At 31.5% G+C, this 20,448-nt stretch overlaps 1 protein-coding gene across 2 annotated transcripts in view; it reads left to right on the top strand.

Moving 5' to 3' along the window:
* The first annotated feature begins 2,339 nt into the window (after positions 1 to 2,339).
* The window catches only part of LOC125073646 (filamin-A), a 94,538-nt gene continuing 76,429 nt past the window's right edge, over positions 2,340 to 20,448 (top strand). Inside the window, exon 1 of one of the 2 annotated variants that reach the window (XM_047684546.1) lies at positions 2,340 to 2,449. The gene's annotated coding sequence lies outside the window, so the exon portion shown is untranslated. Of the gene's footprint in view, positions 2,450 to 13,823; positions 13,926 to 20,448 lie in introns of those variants that run through there. The other variant, XM_047684547.1, reaches the window with a different exon arrangement.

Consider the following 20,448-nt stretch of genomic DNA (forward strand, 5'->3'; position numbering starts at 1 on the left):
ATATAGACTTATTTTGATAAGTTAAAGCCAGTTGTAAAGTTCTTTGAAAATTCATCACTAAAGAGAGTGAAAATGGGGATGAATGTTTGCATACATAGAAGTTCGTAATATTTAAACATTAGAAATGTGGAGATAGATGTTTAGTTTTTTGTGTGCGAGTAAAAGACAAACATTATAGCTTTTTTTAAAATTCATCACCAAGGTGGTGAAATTTCGGATGAATGTTTGTTTGGAAGATCGCAACTTTTTATATAAGAAGTACCTAGAAATCGATGCTTAGGGATATGCTTACAAGGTAAAGTCGTTTTTTGAAATACATCATGTAAAGTCGTTTTTTGAAATACATCATCAAAGCATTTTTGAAAATACATCATGTATGAGGGCAATATTGAGTAATGTTTCTGATGAATGTTCCTAATAGGATATCTCATCGGGTACATGGCTAGTATAGTTTTATTATTAGTTATATATATGTTATTATAATTGATGATACCTATTAAAAAAATTAAAGCTCATGTCAAAAAACATTGATAAATAAGGCAGGCTCAATACAAGATTAAATAATTAAAGATAAAAAAGCATGCACTTAGTATTTGTTGATTTCTAGACAAAATATTTAAAAATTTAATTGTAGTTTACTGCTATACTCAAAGCATCTAAAATGGTGGAAAAAAGTAACTACTGAGTTTCAACTCCGGTTCTTCTTGGTAGATCTACTTTCCGAACCGGTCGCAGCTTTACATTAATTCATCACTGTAATATGGCTGTTCAAAAGTGCTTTAAATGAATACCCACTTACTACTTGAATTCTACTAATGCCTACTTAAATAAAGAATAGTTATTATGAACCTTTTTTTTCAAATTGATTTTTAGTTGAGTTAAATTTTTTTTTTATAACGACTTGTAATATTATGCCATCATGGGAATTCGTTTATGATAATAAATGTTTGTTTTACGAATGGGCCTTTTATTACCTCCCTTTAGAAATTTTAAGGTCTTTTAACGCAGAGATTACATTACGTCGAAAGACGTACGACGCCGTCGACGAAGAGTGGCATTAAAACAGACAAACATATGGCCAATATAACCCTACCTTCAGAGACGTTCACATCAGCTGTTGACGTAGTATCGTAAAACATAGTAAAACATCACTCATTTAGTATGGAGAATTCTTGTGGTGTTTTGTGGTATCAAGGTAAGTGCTTACTATCAGCGAATCTGTTAATAGAATTGCTATAGGTAATTAATATCTGAGTTAAATACGATTTTTTTATAATGGTTTTTTTCAAGGATTTATTGTTTTTTACTACCAGATGGAAAGTGGTCACTGCTACCCATAGACATTGGTACTCTGAGAAAAATTAAGTAATCTTTATAATACCAATACACAATCAACCTTGGGAACTAAGATGTTAATCATTTGTGCCTGTAGTTACACTGGCTCACTCAATCTTCAAACCGAAACACAACTATACTAATTATGCTGTTGGCGGCCTTGTACGAAGCCATACCACCAAGTGAAAAAAATATGATTAAAACTGATTTGTAATGCTAGTATTACTAGTAGTAGTACTAAGGATCCCGGATTTCCGTTAACAATATTTCTTTAAATTATTTTCTGATCTGTAAAATATCGAGAAAACGCAATATGATTAAGTGGGTAAAAAGGTGCAATCCTAACCGACAGGTTGCGGTTCGTATCTTGGCAAACATCTCAATTATATGATCTTCTATTTTAATCATAAGCTTGGACCACTTAAACAATTCGTGATACATATTCTAAAATATCCAGTTTAATGCGAAGCGTCAAATGACATTCTTGTTATAATTAAAAACGTTTTTAATTGTATTAGTTTCTCAAAATTACTTGAAATAATTTTGTTTTAATAGTCTGTAATTTTTAAACGTAATGTGATGACTTTAGTTATTTTGTAACCCATTTGTATTCGTTTGTCTTTTCTATATCCCTTAAACATTATGCGTAAGTGACAACAAATTTATCAACAATATCACTTGAAATATTCTTATAAATATAGATCTTTATAACAAAAGAAAAGATGTCGGTTATGAATTTAGCGAAGCACTTCATTAAGGAACTCATATATAAGTGTCGTTTATGTAATTATTTCCCGAGTTCATCGTATTATAATTCGATGCAAGTGGAAAATGATTGCAAGATTTACGTGTTCCAAAATACATCACACACGTTTTCACCCAGCCACCTAAAATTTACTTTAAGGCACGTGAAACTGGCTTAGTCACGTATGTTCTCTGGCTGGGTAAACACTCGTGATAAAAACACCAGCTGTTTATTAAAGATATAAATTATTTTGTTTCCTTTTTTATAAAAAAGTTTATTAGATAATCTGCATTGCGTATCCGAACGTTCAAACTTTCCGCGCTATCTCGAGTTCCCGCCATCTTTACCGGAAACTTTTTTAAATTGGAAGTAAGTGATATGTATACAATTTAAAATTTCAATAATATGTGTATCAAATATACGTCGTGTGAGTGTTTTATTGGCAAGTTAATATAAATTATGATATTCTGTAATATCACACGAATAGCGGTGGTTTTAGCAAAGTGCTTTATCGCTAGTGTTTCTTAGAAACGACCAATCTCCATGACAAATAGTTCGTGTGTGTGTTCAGGCAGAGATTATTACGCAGAAAACATTAAATTTGGTTTGGCAGAACAGCTAGATTTCATACAAGTTACGATTAAATATATATAAAGTAAATATAGTTTAGGCCCAACCGGTGTCGAGAATGTCAACACGTGATGTAATCGGTAGTGAAATCCTTCTATTTTCGGGTTAGCTTGGAATCTGTTATTATAAAAGTAGGTACGAAACGCTCGTGATTTCCACACGTAGGTTGAAAATTATTTTTAATCTGTAATCCTGGTGCATATTTTAATTTCGGATGTGGGTACGTTATTCGATTCTTAGTCAGCGGTAGTCAAGGCAGGCGAAATGATAACGGCTTGCCAAAGTTTCTAAGCTTTGCGATACATGATTCGAAAGATTAATAGGAAATTTATTTGTAATTTATAATTCAAATAGGATTGAATAATGTTAATTGGAGCGATTTGTTCAATTAAATAAGGAGAGATTAACATTAAAATGGCACTAAATCCAATCTCCTGGCAATTGATCAATTTGGTCGTTGACTAAAACTTTTGTAAGTGATATTACTTAAAAAAAAATAAAGCAAAATGCTCAATACAAGATAAAATTAGTGCACAATCTTTTCTCTCTATTGGCTATTAGATTATATCAAATATTGAATATTTACAATTGAATAAGCGAAGCGTGGTAAGCCTGATTAATGATTATACATATAAATAAAAATATAATTATAATTAATAGTTATCAGTTATATCAGTTTTCAGTATATCTGCGCCAGAATACTATATAGTACATTTTATTTACATAACAATTATTAACATTAAGACCTTCATAATATTATACATACCAATATGAATTATCGCTTGTTTCTTTCAAATCAACATAAGTATATACGTTTTAGCAACACGTAGTAAATGTAAATAAATCTTAAAATTAAACGAAATAAGAAAATCTAAATCTATAGGTACTTATATTTTTCAGTCACAAAGAAATTAAATTAATTTAGATAAAAATGTTATATTTTTTTTTACGATACATCCCAGTGGCGTATCTATGCTCATGAAGGCAATGCGATCATGAGCCCGGAGGGCCACAGAAGATACTTTTATTCCAAAATACTTTTTCGAGGAGGGCCCTCATAAAAGTAAAAAAAAAACTCAGCAAGGAAAGTGTGATAAATTTCGGCACATGCGTTTGAAACTGCTTTATTGCCGAGAAAAGCCAAGCGGCATTGTTATAAAAAATGCTCCCTTTTTCTTACTAAATTTTGCTCTAGCCGCTCTTGGTTCTTCCGTGAGAGTGAAATGTCTTGACATTTTAGATTTTAGTTGCTTTCTTTATCAAAACCCCTCAATGAGTTTATTGAGATTGCACTGTCTGTGTCAGTCCATGTTCGTTTTTATAATAGGCAAATGGGACCTTCCGATTTTTTCCGATACTCTCCCGATAATTGAAATAAAACTAGTTTTTAACGGATTTAATCGCGTATATTAATTATTTTAACATCCCGACGTTTCGAGCACTTTGCAGCGTTCGTGGTCACGGGCAGACTAAGGTGACATTTGTCTGTTCGAATTAAAAAGAAATATTATTTATTAATAAATAATATTTCTATAATATATATATATAATATATAATTAATATACGCGATTAAATCCGTTAAAAACTAGTTTTATTTCAATGTGTAATAATCGCGAAAATCTAAGACAACATTATATCTCCCGATAATTCCCGAAATGGCTACTCTCGCCACTGATATATCCGTTTGTGTTTTACGTTTTGGTCTCATTGGACATTTGGACTAATTAGGTAGTCCTATATCCAAGCACTGTTTGTTACTTATTCTATAAGTTGTAATACATTTAACATTAAATTTTGTGGTAATGCTTTGATACTACAGGACACGGTACATGTTTGTCCAAGTAGGAATCACCTGCTGCTGACCCCAATTTGAGGAACTGAGCATTTTTGAACTGATTTGAAGAATTAAGAGTGAGCCAGTGTAAGAGACTTATATTCCTAATATCTATGGGCGGTGGTGACCACTTACCATCAGGAATAAGGTGGTCCATACAATACCCCTACATCACCATCACCAATGAAAAAAAAACATTGAACTCGGAGATTACCCCCTACATATAAACGAACAAATTTACCTCTTTATAATATTAGTCTATACTATTTATAATTGTTAGGCGGACGGTGTCCTGATAGTCAGGTACTGTTGTTCAAAGACATTGGCATAGTAACAAATATTACCCATTAGATTCATCACCAGTTCACCAACCTTGGGAATTAAGTTGAACCTGTAAATATAACAGTGATTTTATAAATAACAGAGTAATAATTTGTCTTAGATTTTCGCGATTATTACACATTGAAATAAAACTAGTTTTTAACGGATTTAACGGTCACGGGCAGACCACGAACACTGCAAAGTGCTCGAAACGTCGGGATGTTAAAATGTTAAAATAATTAATATACGCGTATAATCCGTTAAAAACTAGTTTTATTTCAGAGTAATAATTCTCTGATTACATTTGAAAAGTATGAGAATGTAGAAACTCTTCGTGAATCTTCAGCAATGGGCCTGGGAGTTTTATAAGTAGCAATTTAATATGTAGGAACACTTAACTAGCTATAATAGAGGTTGAATAATATAATATTGTAATATTTTGTTTAGTATTTAAGAATATTTGCTTACACGGTTAACTAGCTGTTACTATCTTGCTTCGCTTGTCATTAAATAAAAGAAAGACTATAATAATTAAGAGCTTATAGTCATGTAAGAAATATTTTAAGTCGATTGGTTATAGTCTCATAATTCAGTACTTTTCACGTTATTGACTTATACAAAAATAAATCATTGTATGTATAGATTAGTTTTGCAGAATTAGTTTTTGTTTTCAGTAAAGGGGCAAAGATTTGAATCATTCTAGAATAAGCTTAATAATTTTAAAATGCAGCTTAAATTGCAGCTTAGATCTTTAAAACTACGCAAAGGATTTTGATGCGGTTTTTTTAATAGATAGAGTGATTCAAGGGAAAGGTTTATATGTATAATAAATGCATATTATTGTAGAGAAACACTGATAATTTTCATTAGGAGGTTTCTAATATAATGTCGAAAACAATTTTTTTTTTGCCTATTAATCCTTATCCAATTCAGTAACATAAACACATTGTGCATTTAATATAGATCGGTATGACTCTGTACTAACTAAAAAAGCTGTTTACGTTGATTATAAAGACATTCTGTAGTATATTCAATATCAGCCATGAACCCGTGCGAAGCCGGGGCGGGTAGCTAGTTTGATTGATAAATTAAAATGTAATCTCAAACGAATAAAATTCCATTTATTATTATTAATCTTAACCTAAATATATAGCACAGGAACTTTCTCGCCATTAAGAATTTTCCGGGAAACCGCTTCCCGGGTGCAACCCACTGGAGCTCGACGTCCCATTTCCAGCGCTAATTAATAAACAGCCGGACAGATACACCCGTAAATAACTCGTCTCTAGAAAATATACAATTAAGCAACAATATTTGATGGAATTTAGTACTGGCGTTATGTTAATTCGGAGTGGACGACTAAATGCATAATTATAATAATTGCCGAATCTACATCTTAACCTAATACAGACGTATAAAACTAGTACAAACGGTGTCATTGAAGTGGAGTGGACGAAAGATAGATAACTAACGATAATTAAAAAATCATTGAATTACTAGAGGTTGATATTATAAGGCAAACATATATATATATATATATATATATATATATATATGATGACATACTTTAGGGGTATTACTCGATCCTCCATACTCCAATTGCCATATTACTCCAAGGTCCAAATGTTTAAACAGCAAATGGGACAAAGTTATTTCATTCCTTAAAGGCCGGCAAGGCACCTACAAGCACCTGGGTGTTGCAGATGTCCATGTGCGGTGGTAATCACTTTCCATCACGTGAGCCTCCTGCTCGTTGAAAAAAGATATGTGTCGAGGTTCACCCGATTGAAACGAAGTATCTTTTGCTATATTATATGACGTATTAAATAACCGACACGTTTTAATAAATTAGCAACGTTTTAAAATAATCAAATAACAAGGAATAAAGTTTTTATGATATTACAAAAGATAGTTTAAATAATGTAATATAATAAGTAATAATAGTAATAATATAATAGTAATATTTACTTGGTGGTAGGGCTTTGTGCAAGCCCGTCTGGGTAGGTACCACTCACTTATCAGATATTCTACCGCCAAACAGCAGTACTCAGTATTGTTGTGTTCCGGTTGGAAGGGTGAGTGAGCCAGTGTAACTACAGGCACAAGGGACGTAACATCTTAGTTTCCAACGTTGATGGCGCATTGGTTAATATTTCTTACAACGCCATTGTCTATGGGCGGTGGTAACCACTTACCATCAGGTGACCCATTTGCTCGTCCGCCTACCGATATCATAAAATATATATAAAATCGTACTAAATATAGAGAGAGAAATAAAGAGACAGAGAAAGGTCCTAAAGGTAGGTTATTGTCACCATTGTCCTCAATCACCGAAAACAATTATCTAATGCAAATATTCTCAATCGTACACAGCAATAAACATTAACAAAAGCACTTAATACAATTAAATACCACTCAATGCATTTTCAATAGTTATTCTCCTTTTGTCGTGACATTTACAATCGGATCACAAATTGCGGCCTTATCGCTAGTAACGATTATTATAACTAAACAAAAGGTATATTAACACACCGCGACCAGTCACAACGCTCTATTAAATGCGAAAGCATTAAATAACGCAGAGTGACATTTATTGGATACGCTTTAAGTGATCCAATAAGATCTCTTCCTTGAACGTGAATGTGGATGTAATGGAGGATACAAAGTTCTTGATTACAATTATTATATTGAGTGTTTTTTGGGCGGTTCCCTGTTCTGTTTTGTCAACTTATTCTTGTATGAGTCTGGGCGATTTTATTACAATTATTATATTGAGTGACTTTTGGGCGGTTCCCTTGTTTGTTTTTCGTATCTTTTATTTAAATATATTATAATAACAAAGATAAACTAAGTGTAAAACGTCTGAGGATTTATTATATTTTAAAAATATTGTTCCAGTTTTTCTAAGAATCACGATCAGATTACAAAAGAACATTATATCTTTTTAGAAATGTGTGTTTATTTATTAGTCGCTAATATTATAGACTTGACTTGATCTTCTGAGATATCTATAGTTTTTTTGGAGAAATAAACAAAAACTCATACCAAACAGGCAAAACTATACCAGTGAGGTTTACTGATTTCTATTTTTTTTTATAACATTCTCTCTACCATGTCTCTATACCAAAGGCAATAGTATGAGTGCCGTAAGAAATTTTACCCATTCCATATATCTTCAATACTTCAACTTTGAGAACTAAATAAATATGTCTCTTATGTCTGTAGTTATACTAACCCCTCAAACCAGAACACAACAATACTAAGAATTGTTGTTTGGTGGTAAAATATATGATTAGTGGGTAGTACATACCCAGATGGGTTTTGTACAAATCCCTACCACTAAGTAAGTAATTCAAATTTTATTTTTACAACGTCCACTGCCCAAATGTCACAAACATTTGTTAAGAGTAAAGATTTTATTCCGCCGTTTTAGCGCGTGTTCATAGAGATCATGTGACTGCAATTTTATATGACACATGCAGGTTTGCTTCGTTATGTTTTCCTATATTTCTGAGCATGAAATAAATTATAAAATGGAAATCATATATCATTTCAAGAGCACGTGCAAACTCCGCGAAAACTAGGTACGTTAGCATTCCCATATTTGAATATTTGAACTCGTGATTCTCAGTCCACGTCTTTTATGACAAAAATACTTCATTATTCACATCGAGATCATCAAAGACCGACAATTCCACTGTCGGATTGATTATTATATGTGTTATAACTGATATAGTTACTTCGTATACAAATAATCTATTCAAATATAATACAGTGGACTATTAAACTTAAATCTGTCATCGCGGTCGTGTCACGTTACTACGACGAGATATTATTCTATAAATAAGAATGAGCCATCCAAGATATTAATTAACGATACGATATTCTTCACGGAACGCGATATTTTTACTTGATTCGTTACATTCTGTAACGTCACGAATTCTTGGGTCGCCGTTTCGGAACAGCTGTTTCGAATAACGATTTCGAAAGCTATGTTATATTTAAGAGATCTAGAAATAATAATTTAGACTTTGTGTTTCTATTGAATTTGGATTCGTGTTTGTATCTTTTGATAAATTAATAATCTATTATAAAATGAAAGAAGCATGAAGAAATAAAACACGAATTATCCGCCGGACAGGCTATTTGTGTAATAATGACCTAACTACTTTTATACCTCATTATATTTTTAAATAAGTTTCTGCAATTTTTTTATGTGTGCTCATATTGAGTAACTAGTTGCTCGCGTTTTAGGGGTTGGTTGACATATGTTAGGGAAAAAAAAGTCTTTCCTTGGAGTACAAATATGCTTCATACCAAATTTCATCAAATTCGGTTCATTGGATTGGTAGTGAAAGAGCGACAGACAGACAGACAGAGTTACTTTCACATTTATAATATTAGTACAGAAGTATGGATTATTTTTGGATAGTCACATTCTGCTTATAATACTCGTAAGTACTTTTGGTGAAGAAAAACATCTCGAGAAAACCTTGGATAAAAATCTGCCATGTGTCCACAAACCACACCATTTCGCGCGGGTAAAGCCACAGGTTCAGCTAGTAATATAGTAAAGTTCTCGAGCCCTGATATTGAAGCTTTTGATTATTGGCTTCGATGATTGTTTAATGGTGGATCGATATTAATAATGACGATAAAAATGTTTATGTACAACCATTCATCCATCTTCATGGCTGATCAATAATATCCAATTTTGCAAGCGAAGGTTGTAGATGAGTAATATACTAAATTAAATATAACTTTTAAACTACTAACTTTGAACTTGCATACTGAAAAAATGTTTTGGAAATGTGCTGGTGAAAATTAACAGTAAACAGATATAATATTTGGCGGAAAATAAACAAAAAATACAAAAATATCAGTTACACGAAATACGAAATAAAACAAAGTCAAAATATTCTTACAAGTAAAATTTTGGCTTTAGAAAAGTAAATTGTATTTTTTGTTTGATCGATTTTTATACGACATGAAAAGGAAATTCAACGATAGTCAAAACTTACCAATAAGTTTTTAGTTATGGATAATTTGACTGTTTAGTTCTTTGTTTATATTATATTTCTTATAGTTTTGATGTTTTCGATTAGTTCGCTCTGTTTGTTTCAAAACTTTGTCTTCATTACAAAATCACTTATTTCAATAGACCGGAGTATATTTAAGATAGCAGTGATTAAGCGCATTGGGTATGTAAATACAGACGTACAAAGTAAAGGATAAATTGTTTTACTTGGCACAGCTCGGATCCGTTCAGAAGGGACATGAATTATGACACGAATACAAACGCGAGTACAATCATATTTCATGTAAATATAGTTTTCGGGAACGTACTAATTGTTTAAGATTTATTAGTTCTTGACCATCAGAACCTTTAAGTGACCGCATCGAACTGTGGTGAGGATGCAATTCTCCGTTGAATCTCAATTCCGATTTTTTTTACAGCTCGAGTCGTTTGATTACTGAGGTTTAAGATTTTGAAAACGATACCAAGAAATAATTTGAATAATAATAACTAAATCAATGCGGTATTTTCATTTTTTTTATGATATTATTAGGCTGTCGGGAAAAAGGATTATCTGATGGTATGTGGTCATCACCACACCATTGGTGCTGTAAGAAATATTAACCATTCCTTATCTCACATGAGCTAAGATGTTCCTTGTGTCTAATTTACACTGGCTCACTCTCCCTTTAAATCAGAACAAGAAAATACTGATTATTGCTGTTTAGCGGTAGAAAAGTTGATGAGTGGGTGGTACCTACCCAGACAATCTAGCAAAAAGCTTTACTATCAAGTGGTAGGTATTGTGAAAGTCTGCCCGTTTTGGTCAATGGTTAAGAATATCCTCTTGAACAGTTTCAGCCACGGTTAATTATTAACGGATAATAACCAACTGCTCGGAGACATAATGTGTGTGTGGTCATAGTTGCACTCGCTCTTATGAATGCGATTAGCGATGCGATAGCGGTTTAAGTATAGTTTTCTGGGCTGGGCTTTAAGAAATTAATTACAGAAAAATTTAATTGACCCGATGAATTTCAAATAACAATATATGGGCGTTTAAGCATTGAAAATATTACTAAAGTTTCATTGATTTCGATTACAACATTACAAATATTTACCGTCTACGCCGACTAAATATTGGACTAGAATTATATTTAAAATAACGCACCAGATGGTCACGTAATAGTTTTATAATTTAGTGCCATCATCCTGTTGCTGTTTTGCATTACATCGAATCATTTTAACATAAAATATTTTACTATGACATCCATTTACTTTTAATTTATTTTAATACAAATAAAAAATAAACTATTAAACTTTGAAAATAAATTACATATGTATATATTAGAACCATATATACCTTAATACCATATAGGTATAATACTATAAAAATGATCATTACATAACAAAAAGTGTCCCGGCAATGTTTGTTTGTATGTATGTCGGTCTAAGTGCGGTCTAAGTTCATTTTTCACCAATAGACGGAATGATTCACGAAGAAGGTTAAGGTGTATAATTAAGTACCGCTTAGTGTACATTGACTGCAATACTATGATAAAGTAAAAAAAAAAATCATACTTATTGGGAGCTTTACTTGCAAGCGCAGCGCAATTTGTTTATGCATGTTCATGAGTTTTATTATAAACATAAAACTCTTCGATAAAACATTGAGGATTCGAATAGAATTGAGTCTAGTTTTTAATTTATACTACGCAATAAAAGCGATGATTGCTTGTAAACTCAGAAACTAAAGATTTTATAACTTGTATTTTTAATGTTTTTCTTTGTTTTATTTTCTTAAGCTAAGCATTATGGAATTACGCAACGAACTCGTAATTAACAATTGAAACGATACAGTCAGGTATAAAATTAGTACAGGAACAAATAATTTAGGCGCTTACTTAAATTTTAGTAATTCGTTATATTTCACTTTTCCGGTGTATTTGTTTTCAGAGGCGGCGGTAATTTTGATTATAAGTACTGTAAATGTACTGTTTATAAAAGACGTTGAATTTAAATTTGTAGCGCTCTTGTAGCTGTAACGTAAAATAAAGAAAAAAAAAGAAAAATAAGTTTTTGTGTCGAAAAAACAATATTAGGCGTTAGAAGTGGAGATTACTTTTCACTTTACAAGGAAGGAATTAATCATGAGTTTTTATTTTATACAAAAAAATATATTGTCTCAACCTAAGATTTTATTTGTATTGCAAAATGCTAATGGTGAAATTATAGTTTCTTTAGAGCGGTATTCATTACATCTAGGTAGACTAGATGGACATCAAATCCTTTGTGCATAGATTCAAATATTCAGATAAACAAAAAAAATATTTGCGTTGTCTGTCCAAAATTCATCAGACCAGTACTTCGGGAGTTTGCTTAAAGCACGAAAAGCCGTTAGTTCTCCTATTGAACGCTTTCCGGTCTTTTCGGATGTGCCAATATAAATCCGCTTAGAAACAGTGTGGTGGGTTATAGATTTTGTTCACTTACGCCTTCTTGTCTTAAAGAGAAAAGCTATTTTTAGTAAGACAAATGCTCTAATCAAATTCTTTTGCAATATCTTCCCACTCAAACTAAATGTACTATCGGTGTTTGTGTACTCAGCCTCGTTTACATCACTTTGATACGCCATCAATCTCGGGATTAATGCAACACTAATATTTACGTGATACCGAGAATAAGAGATTGGATTTGCCGTTTGCAATTTTAGCAATTAAAATGATGCATAAGATATTTACACTTAAAAGCAATGACATTTTAGTTTGTTTATTATTTATTTAGGTCGATCCCCTCTACCGACATATACTTATTCAAATAATAACATTTAAAAAACTTCAAATTTATACTAGTTGCTCTGTCTTATAATAACCCGCATCAAATTGGATCGTAACATGATTTAGTATCCGTATCATTTGTCAAAAAAGGAACAACCCGAAGCAAAAATATTCAAGCTGTTCAAGTAAATTCCTAGATCCTGTTTTATTAAAATATGTAGGCATATCGATAAATGTGCCATCTGACGCTAAGTGGTCACATCCGCCTGAAGACATTGACACTGAGAAATGAAGTATCCTTCACATCGCAAATTCGGCCACCAAACTTGGGAACTCAGATGTTATGTATCGTGTCGTTGTTCAGTGTTACTTTTGGAGGTTGAAAATGATTTTGATGAGATTAGCGCATCCAAAGTCTTCTGCTTCATAATTTTGGTAAATATTTCCTTTTTGTCAAAAAACCCACAATAAACTTATTTGGTTACACTACGACACCAATTCAATTAAGATTTTTTTAATAATATAGTTAGGTGGACGAGCATGTGGGCCACCTGATTGTAAGTGGTCTTCACAGCTATTATAGGGTGCTAAGATGTTATCTCTTGTGCCTATTAAATTGGTTAACTCACCATTTAAACAGGATAACAATATTGCTAAATATTGCTTGGTTTGGCGGTAGAAGATCTTATTAGAGAGTGTTACCTACCAAAAAGGCTTAGAGAAAACCCTACCAAATAAAAATAAATATCTTAAGCTAGTGACGCTATGGCTGATTATATTTCTTATATAAAATCTTATTGTTAAACCGTTAATAAAAAGTCACATTGCATCGCCAAGCCACACAGATTACAATACAGAAGTCAGCCTTATACTAATAATGGCGAACTACGCGGATATAATATGATTTAAATATGAAATTTACCGTATACATTAATTTTACTACCATTTGTAACATCAAAGATTAATAAAATATTATTGTTAGGAAACATATGGATCTTACAAATGTGGATATGTAATATCTATGTTTGTTCTTGTGTATGAAATTCAGCGACCCCATAAAGTGTGTGTTAACATCGAATTTCAAAGCGATCCAAGCTATATTTATAGAGTGGCGAGTTTCCTCAGCAAACACCGACACGTGGGATAGAGTATTTCAGACCTATATTACCAGAAGACGTGTAGACTTACAACTCTTACCGCGTAGTTAGTCGTAGTGTAGCGGATAGACTAAATTTTAGTGTTTTGTGTTGTGCATACAATAACGCGGTAAGTTTAAATCGATTTAAAAATATCTAGATAAAATTGACAAAATTAAAATATACTTGGAAATTCTTGATAAAATATTTCTTATTTTATTAAATCATAGAGATTAGGGATTAGGTATTTGGTGGATTATGAATTATTCTCGGCTTAAAATAAATGTAGGCGTTTTAAATATGACTCGCAAGCTATTGACGTTTTATTGAATGCATTTTTGTTATAAGTAATAAATACTATACTACTACTAATAAATATATTAAATATTTATAAAATGTATATAATAATAACTGTTTTTTCCGAAGATGGCAATTATTCAAAGATTAAAAAAAGTTTTAAGGAGAGATATTTCACGCGAAGTTAATAAATATATAAACAGAATCCTTTTTCCGTAATTATGCTTGTAATCTGATAGCTTTAGACGATTGTCTACTAAAATAGATTCGTAGACAAACAATTTAAGTTTATGTATTAAAGTTTTCGGTCTACGATTTTCTCAACACTTTTTTTTTAAATAATATGTTGAATTGCTTTTTCGACCTTTTTATTGCGCATTAAAATTTATCGATGAAGTAAATAAACCCAATGAATAAATTTAATTCAAATTGGTAGGTTTTTAATAACGCCTTAAATTAAAAAATAGATACTCTAAATATAACGCAGTGGGTTAGACACATTACTTGTGTCATTTTGATACAATATTTTAATACTTTCATCACGATGTCTGTTTTAAACATGATTTGTTAAGCATTTATCAATTATAATTTTAGAAACATCGGCTCACAAATTGTTATTATGAAAATATATTTAAAAAAAAAGTGTATACTTTTTTTTAAAAGTAACAATCATTAGACACACTTCAGTTAATTATCCACTTGTCAAAGAACCAAATGATGAAGAACAAAAGGAAATACAAAATGGCCGACCTTTCGCCACTTGTCAAATAGAATTGTCAGCTGTCATAGCTGTCGACGGGTGATTAATTTTTAGCATTTCAGCAGCCTATGCACGTTGTTAGAATGTAGTGATGAATAATTATAAAAGTATACGGATCTTTTTTTAAATCATTGCAATATTTTCTTTCTGAAAGAGTTTCTTATAATTATTGTTAAGAATTTTAATAAATATCCGATTATTTTGTTGTTTTTAGATGACAGCAAGTATTAAGAATATTTCATATACTTAGAGAAAGATAGAAGATAGCTCAAAACTAGATACATATGTCATCAGATAAATAAAAAAATAGAAAATAATGGCTGCTTAATTAACAAACAAAAATTCGGCCACACATATACAAGGATAATTTGTCATGTCAGACGTAAAATGTGAACAGACGTTAAGAAGTGCAATAACGAAATTATATTTTTCAAAGAGAAATTGGAATGCGGACGAGAAATCGTCTTCTGTGACATAATATAGAAATTGTAGCAAATACAAAAAAAGTTAAATACATGAACTATACCATATAAGCACCTTGACAAAGATTAACATACATTTATGACTTTGAAGCAGAGCTGAATTTTGAGGCTGGCTAAGTGGCTGCTATGGACGCTACCGTCAGGGGAGCTCATTGTGCAGACTTACCGATTCTGGTGCTTGGTACACAATTAACAAATAAAATAAAGTTGTACTTAATATAATAAGCATGTCATGGAACAAATTCGTTCTTTTGTTTTATTTTTAAACTAATATTATATAGGAAAAATAAAAAAGTAAGCATTAAGTGGCAAGAAGCGAAATTCAAATCTTGCCAGAGGGGCACATGCCCAACGTTGCTACGAAGCACTAATCGTAGTCTCAATAATTAGGGCTGAAACCAGTTGGAGTTAACACTGCGGCAGTATGCAGGTAGTCAACGAATGGATAGAATTGTAAAGCAAACATAAATAATAATTACAGTTGCCACTAAAAAAAATTGGAACTTAAAATAAAAAGTTAAAAGCTGACACGGCTATTCGTTCACATTTTGTCGCTTGTCTTTAATTTTAAATTAGCTAATTTTTCAGTACATTGTTTTATTTCTCAACCAAGCATGCGGTAATGAATGAGTTTCTTTATCAATAGCGCGTGAACACGTTGTGTATTTCAATCAACGCAAATACATTGCAGCGGTATTTACTTTTTTTTTTATAAAATTTGCACTCAGGTACAATTGTTTTTGTCTTTTGACAGATTATAAAATTATGTTTGTAGTATGTTTTCGCTTCGAAATTTCGACGTGATAAGAACAATTTTATTTTGAAGGAATTGTGCTTTTTATTAAATATAGTTAACAACCTATGAGTTATTGTTTTGTTTGTTTGTTTGTTTGCATCAGAGATTGTTTATTGACTATGTAACCTTTCAACCCTATAACAGACCTTGTAGCTTTATAGCACAAATAAAATACGGTCTACGTCAAAAAGCCTTGACCCGAAGGCCGCTTATTCTCCGTCATCCGTCCTTGTTCCAACCTTCTGCCTGACCTCGGTCTCTGGGACGCCTCGGCAGAGGTCACCGGGAAGTTCAGGGCTGTAGTAGACGTGTCAGGGATTCAGGGCAGGCCTTGTTAACGAGGTCGGGGCGACCTTGTCGAAGGACGATATTGTCTCCTCGAACTTCACAACATACCCGAAGCAAGGCTTTTTGTGATACGTTGCAGACATAAAATACACATATGTAACGTATTATAAAATATTACAGATAATGTTTACATAATACAATGTTTATAGTTTGGTTTACGTTTAATTTGTTTTGATAAAGAATGGATAAAATTCAAATAATTTAATTTCAGATCTTTTTTTTCCCGAAAATTGTTTGGATTTTTTTTTGAATCAAATGACAGTTATATTAAACGAAGAAATTGTTAATTCAGGCAACGATCTAACACTACCATCGTTTTAATACCAATAATACAGACACGACAGTCAGCAATACTGATAATAATATTTAAGATAATAAAAATGGTCTCATGTTATTAATAAGAATATGAATTATGTTACAGTAAAGATACAGTTTATACCTACTCTCAAATAAGATTACAATGAACTGGCTTCCTAGCAGTCTACATATATGTACATGATAATATGTTAAGGATGCAAAAACAAATATACTATTATAAACTACAAGAGTTCTTAAATAATTAATATCGGTATTCTTAGTTTTATTTAGTTAATTTTTGTGAGGAAGTCTTCATTTTTTCAATACAAAGTATTTGTAGTATTATAATTTATCATCATCGAGCTATCTTATTTAAATTAGAGCTTTAAAATAACATGTAATGGTTAATTTTAAAGGTTGGCAACATTTGTGCAAAAAAAATAATTTATAAGGTTGGCAAAAACATAAAATGTAAACTAACGTGACGGTTCTCATTAAATCAAAGTATTAAAACGTATTTATTAAATAAAATCTTATCATAAACTTGTTTTAATATTTTATAAAAGTTTGATTGACGTATTTACAAAGACGACGAAGCTTAGACGAAGTGGTTTAAATAAAACGAAGAATGTTTTATTTATGTAGGAGTTTACTGATGGCCGCTTTCATCTGTACTTTAATACTTTACTCTATATTGTAATATATATACGAAGATCTATACAATGCTCTTGATTTTAAAATAACATCCTTGAACTGTAACACTAGAAATGTATGCCTGTATAAATAGCGAAGACAAAACAATTCAACGCCTATTCTCTCCTCTGTTTGTTAAATGATTTTCATTGTTTAGATTGGAAGGTATTGACGAGCTACCAATACAGAAAAATACAAAATATGAATATAAAAACCACGCGTGGGACACTTAGTATGTTTATTTATGCGTGAATTTTAATTCAAAGGGGCTAGTTTATAAGGCTGAATATTCTAATGTCTTTGCTTAAATCCCCGTTGAGATTTTTGTTGAGATATTCCCGCTTAATTGCGCCTAGACGTGATTTCCTATCATATAAGTATCATGAAAGTCAGGGAATAGAGATCGTGTATCACGTATTCGCACAGAATTTGGCACTTTAGTATGCCCTGCACAGTAAATTAGTTCTCCTTGAGAATAGACAGTGTGGTCAAAATCAGTCGGGAGGTCAGTCAGGTCTGATCATCGTAATTATTTTACATATTAATAAATAAAATAATACAAATTTATTATAAACAATATTGCTCGCTACTTCAGAATAGATGAAATTTAATATGAATATTAAACATAAATTTATTAATAAAACTATTAACAAACTGTTAATAGTAAAATAGATTATGAGAGATTTAATACAATACACTAATTAATGTACGCGATCACGATATTCAATCATTATACATCACTAGCGGGCGATGCGCCAGCGCACCTGTTACGACCCACTGACTCAATAGGATTTTATGCTTTTTAATATTTCGATTTAATTAATCTTTTTTGTGACTAAATTTATAGAGTATAAAGTATAAATTCTAAATAAAAATTTTAACGATGTAATAGTAAAATCAAAATAACAAATAAAAAGGTTAGTTTGGTTGATTAAGCTCTTCTCAGCAAGTTAAAGGCCGGCAACGCACCTGCAACCCCCCTGGTGTTGCAGATGTCCATGGGCGGTGGTAATCACTTTCCATCAGGTGAGCCTCCTGCTCGTTTGCCCCCAATAACATAAAAAAGTACCCCTATGATTTCAATACTGCTTGTTGCATTAGAAATTTATAGAAAAATGTTATAGGCAATATAAATTCACGCAACGACCGCATGGACGGCCATAATCGTAAATGTTAACCAATCTGGCGAACTGAAGTAATCATGTTTATAGACACATAAATATACATGCCTCAAATGCAAGCCGTAGACAAAGGTAGCTAAATACAAATATACCCCCTCTCCCTTTTGAGGAGAAGGTTTGGAGGTTACTCTATCTGTAAAGTCAGTATATGTCACAAAGGTCTGGATTCCCCTAAATATTATTTTACAAATTAATTTGAACATTTTCAGTTAGATTTTGTCAAAAATATGTATACTTTTTGTATCAGTAACTTGGAAAACAGTTATTAGTAATATTTTTATAGTTTGACTGTAGATATCTAAACATATATTTTACATTATAATTGGTGGGAGCCCATCTCTTGTGGAGCCCTCACGGCAGATGCCCCGGTTTACGGTGATTCTCATTCACTACGTGCAGGTTTCCGCACGATATTTTCCTACGAGATAAAATCTGAACACAAATAAAGCACATTAATTCAGTTTTACGTTTTGTAACCATTGAGTCATCAAGTAAATATATAAGTATTATATTTAGTTTTTGATTGACAAGAATCTACTACTGGATCAACGATTCTGAAGAAATCTCACTTTAAATTAACAAATTAACAAGATAGATGATCTTACTTGTTTACGTTTCTGATTTTTTTTTTACGAAACATTCACTATCAGACTATCTATAATTTGCTACATTAATCTCTATTATGTGCATCCAATAACATTAACCATTGTTAATTTATCTAAATTACCAACAAAATTTATATTAAAAACATTGTTTACCACAAATTGTTGTAATAAAAATAGTTTTTTTAATTGGTCGTTCTTAAGCATTTATTTACGATTCAGAGGTATTGTTAATATATTTTCCACTAGTTGTCTCCCGTACTTTCGTTTGCGTTTTATGCCTTAGTTAGTCATCAAGCATAAAAAGGAGCTTCTTTGGAATTCAAGCTTGTAAATATCATCAAATCGGTTCAGTGGTTTGGGAGTGAAAGAACAGACAAACAGACTGACAACATAATTTTTCATTAAAAATATTCAGCTAAATTTGGCAGTATAAATAGTATAAATCAGACTATCTATAATTTGCTACATTAATCTCTATTATGTGCATCCAATAACATTAACCATTGTTAATTTATCTAAATTACCAACAAAATTTATATTAAAAACATTGTTTACCACAAATTGTTGTAATAAAAATAGTTTTTTTAATTGGTCGTTCTTAAGCATTTATTTACGATTCAGAGGTATTGTTAATATATTTTCCACTAGTTGTCTCCCGTACTTTCGTTTGCGTTTTATATGCCTTAGTTAGTCATCAAGCATAAAAAGGAGCTTCTTTGGAATTCAAGCTTGTAAATATCATCAAATCGGTTCAGTGGTTTGGGAGTGAAAGAACAGACAAACAGACTGACAACATAATTTTTCATTAAAAATATTCAGCTAAATTTGGCAGTATAAATAGTATAAATCAAAATCAAAATATTCTTTATTGAAGTAGGCTTTTACGAGCACTTTTAAATCGTCATTTAATAAACTATATTTAGCTACCACCGATTGGGAATGTAAATTCAACTGAGAACAACCGGCAAAAAACTCAGTTGTTACTCTTTTTAAACATTTAAAATACAGTCATGTTAGTTAAATACACTGATATATATATATGTAATATATCCTGCCTGGAAGTCAACAAGTATTAGCTCCACGCTTTTTTATCATCTATATAATCTTATATCGAATCCCAATAATATGCAATTCCACGAATAATTTGAAAAATTTAAATATTTCGTTTGTTTTTGTCAATCGGCCAAAGGTCTC

Source organism: Vanessa atalanta, chromosome 25 (genome assembly GCF_905147765.1).
Source record: "Vanessa atalanta chromosome 25, ilVanAtal1.2, whole genome shotgun sequence".
Lineage (NCBI taxonomy): Eukaryota > Metazoa > Arthropoda > Insecta > Lepidoptera > Nymphalidae > Vanessa > Vanessa atalanta.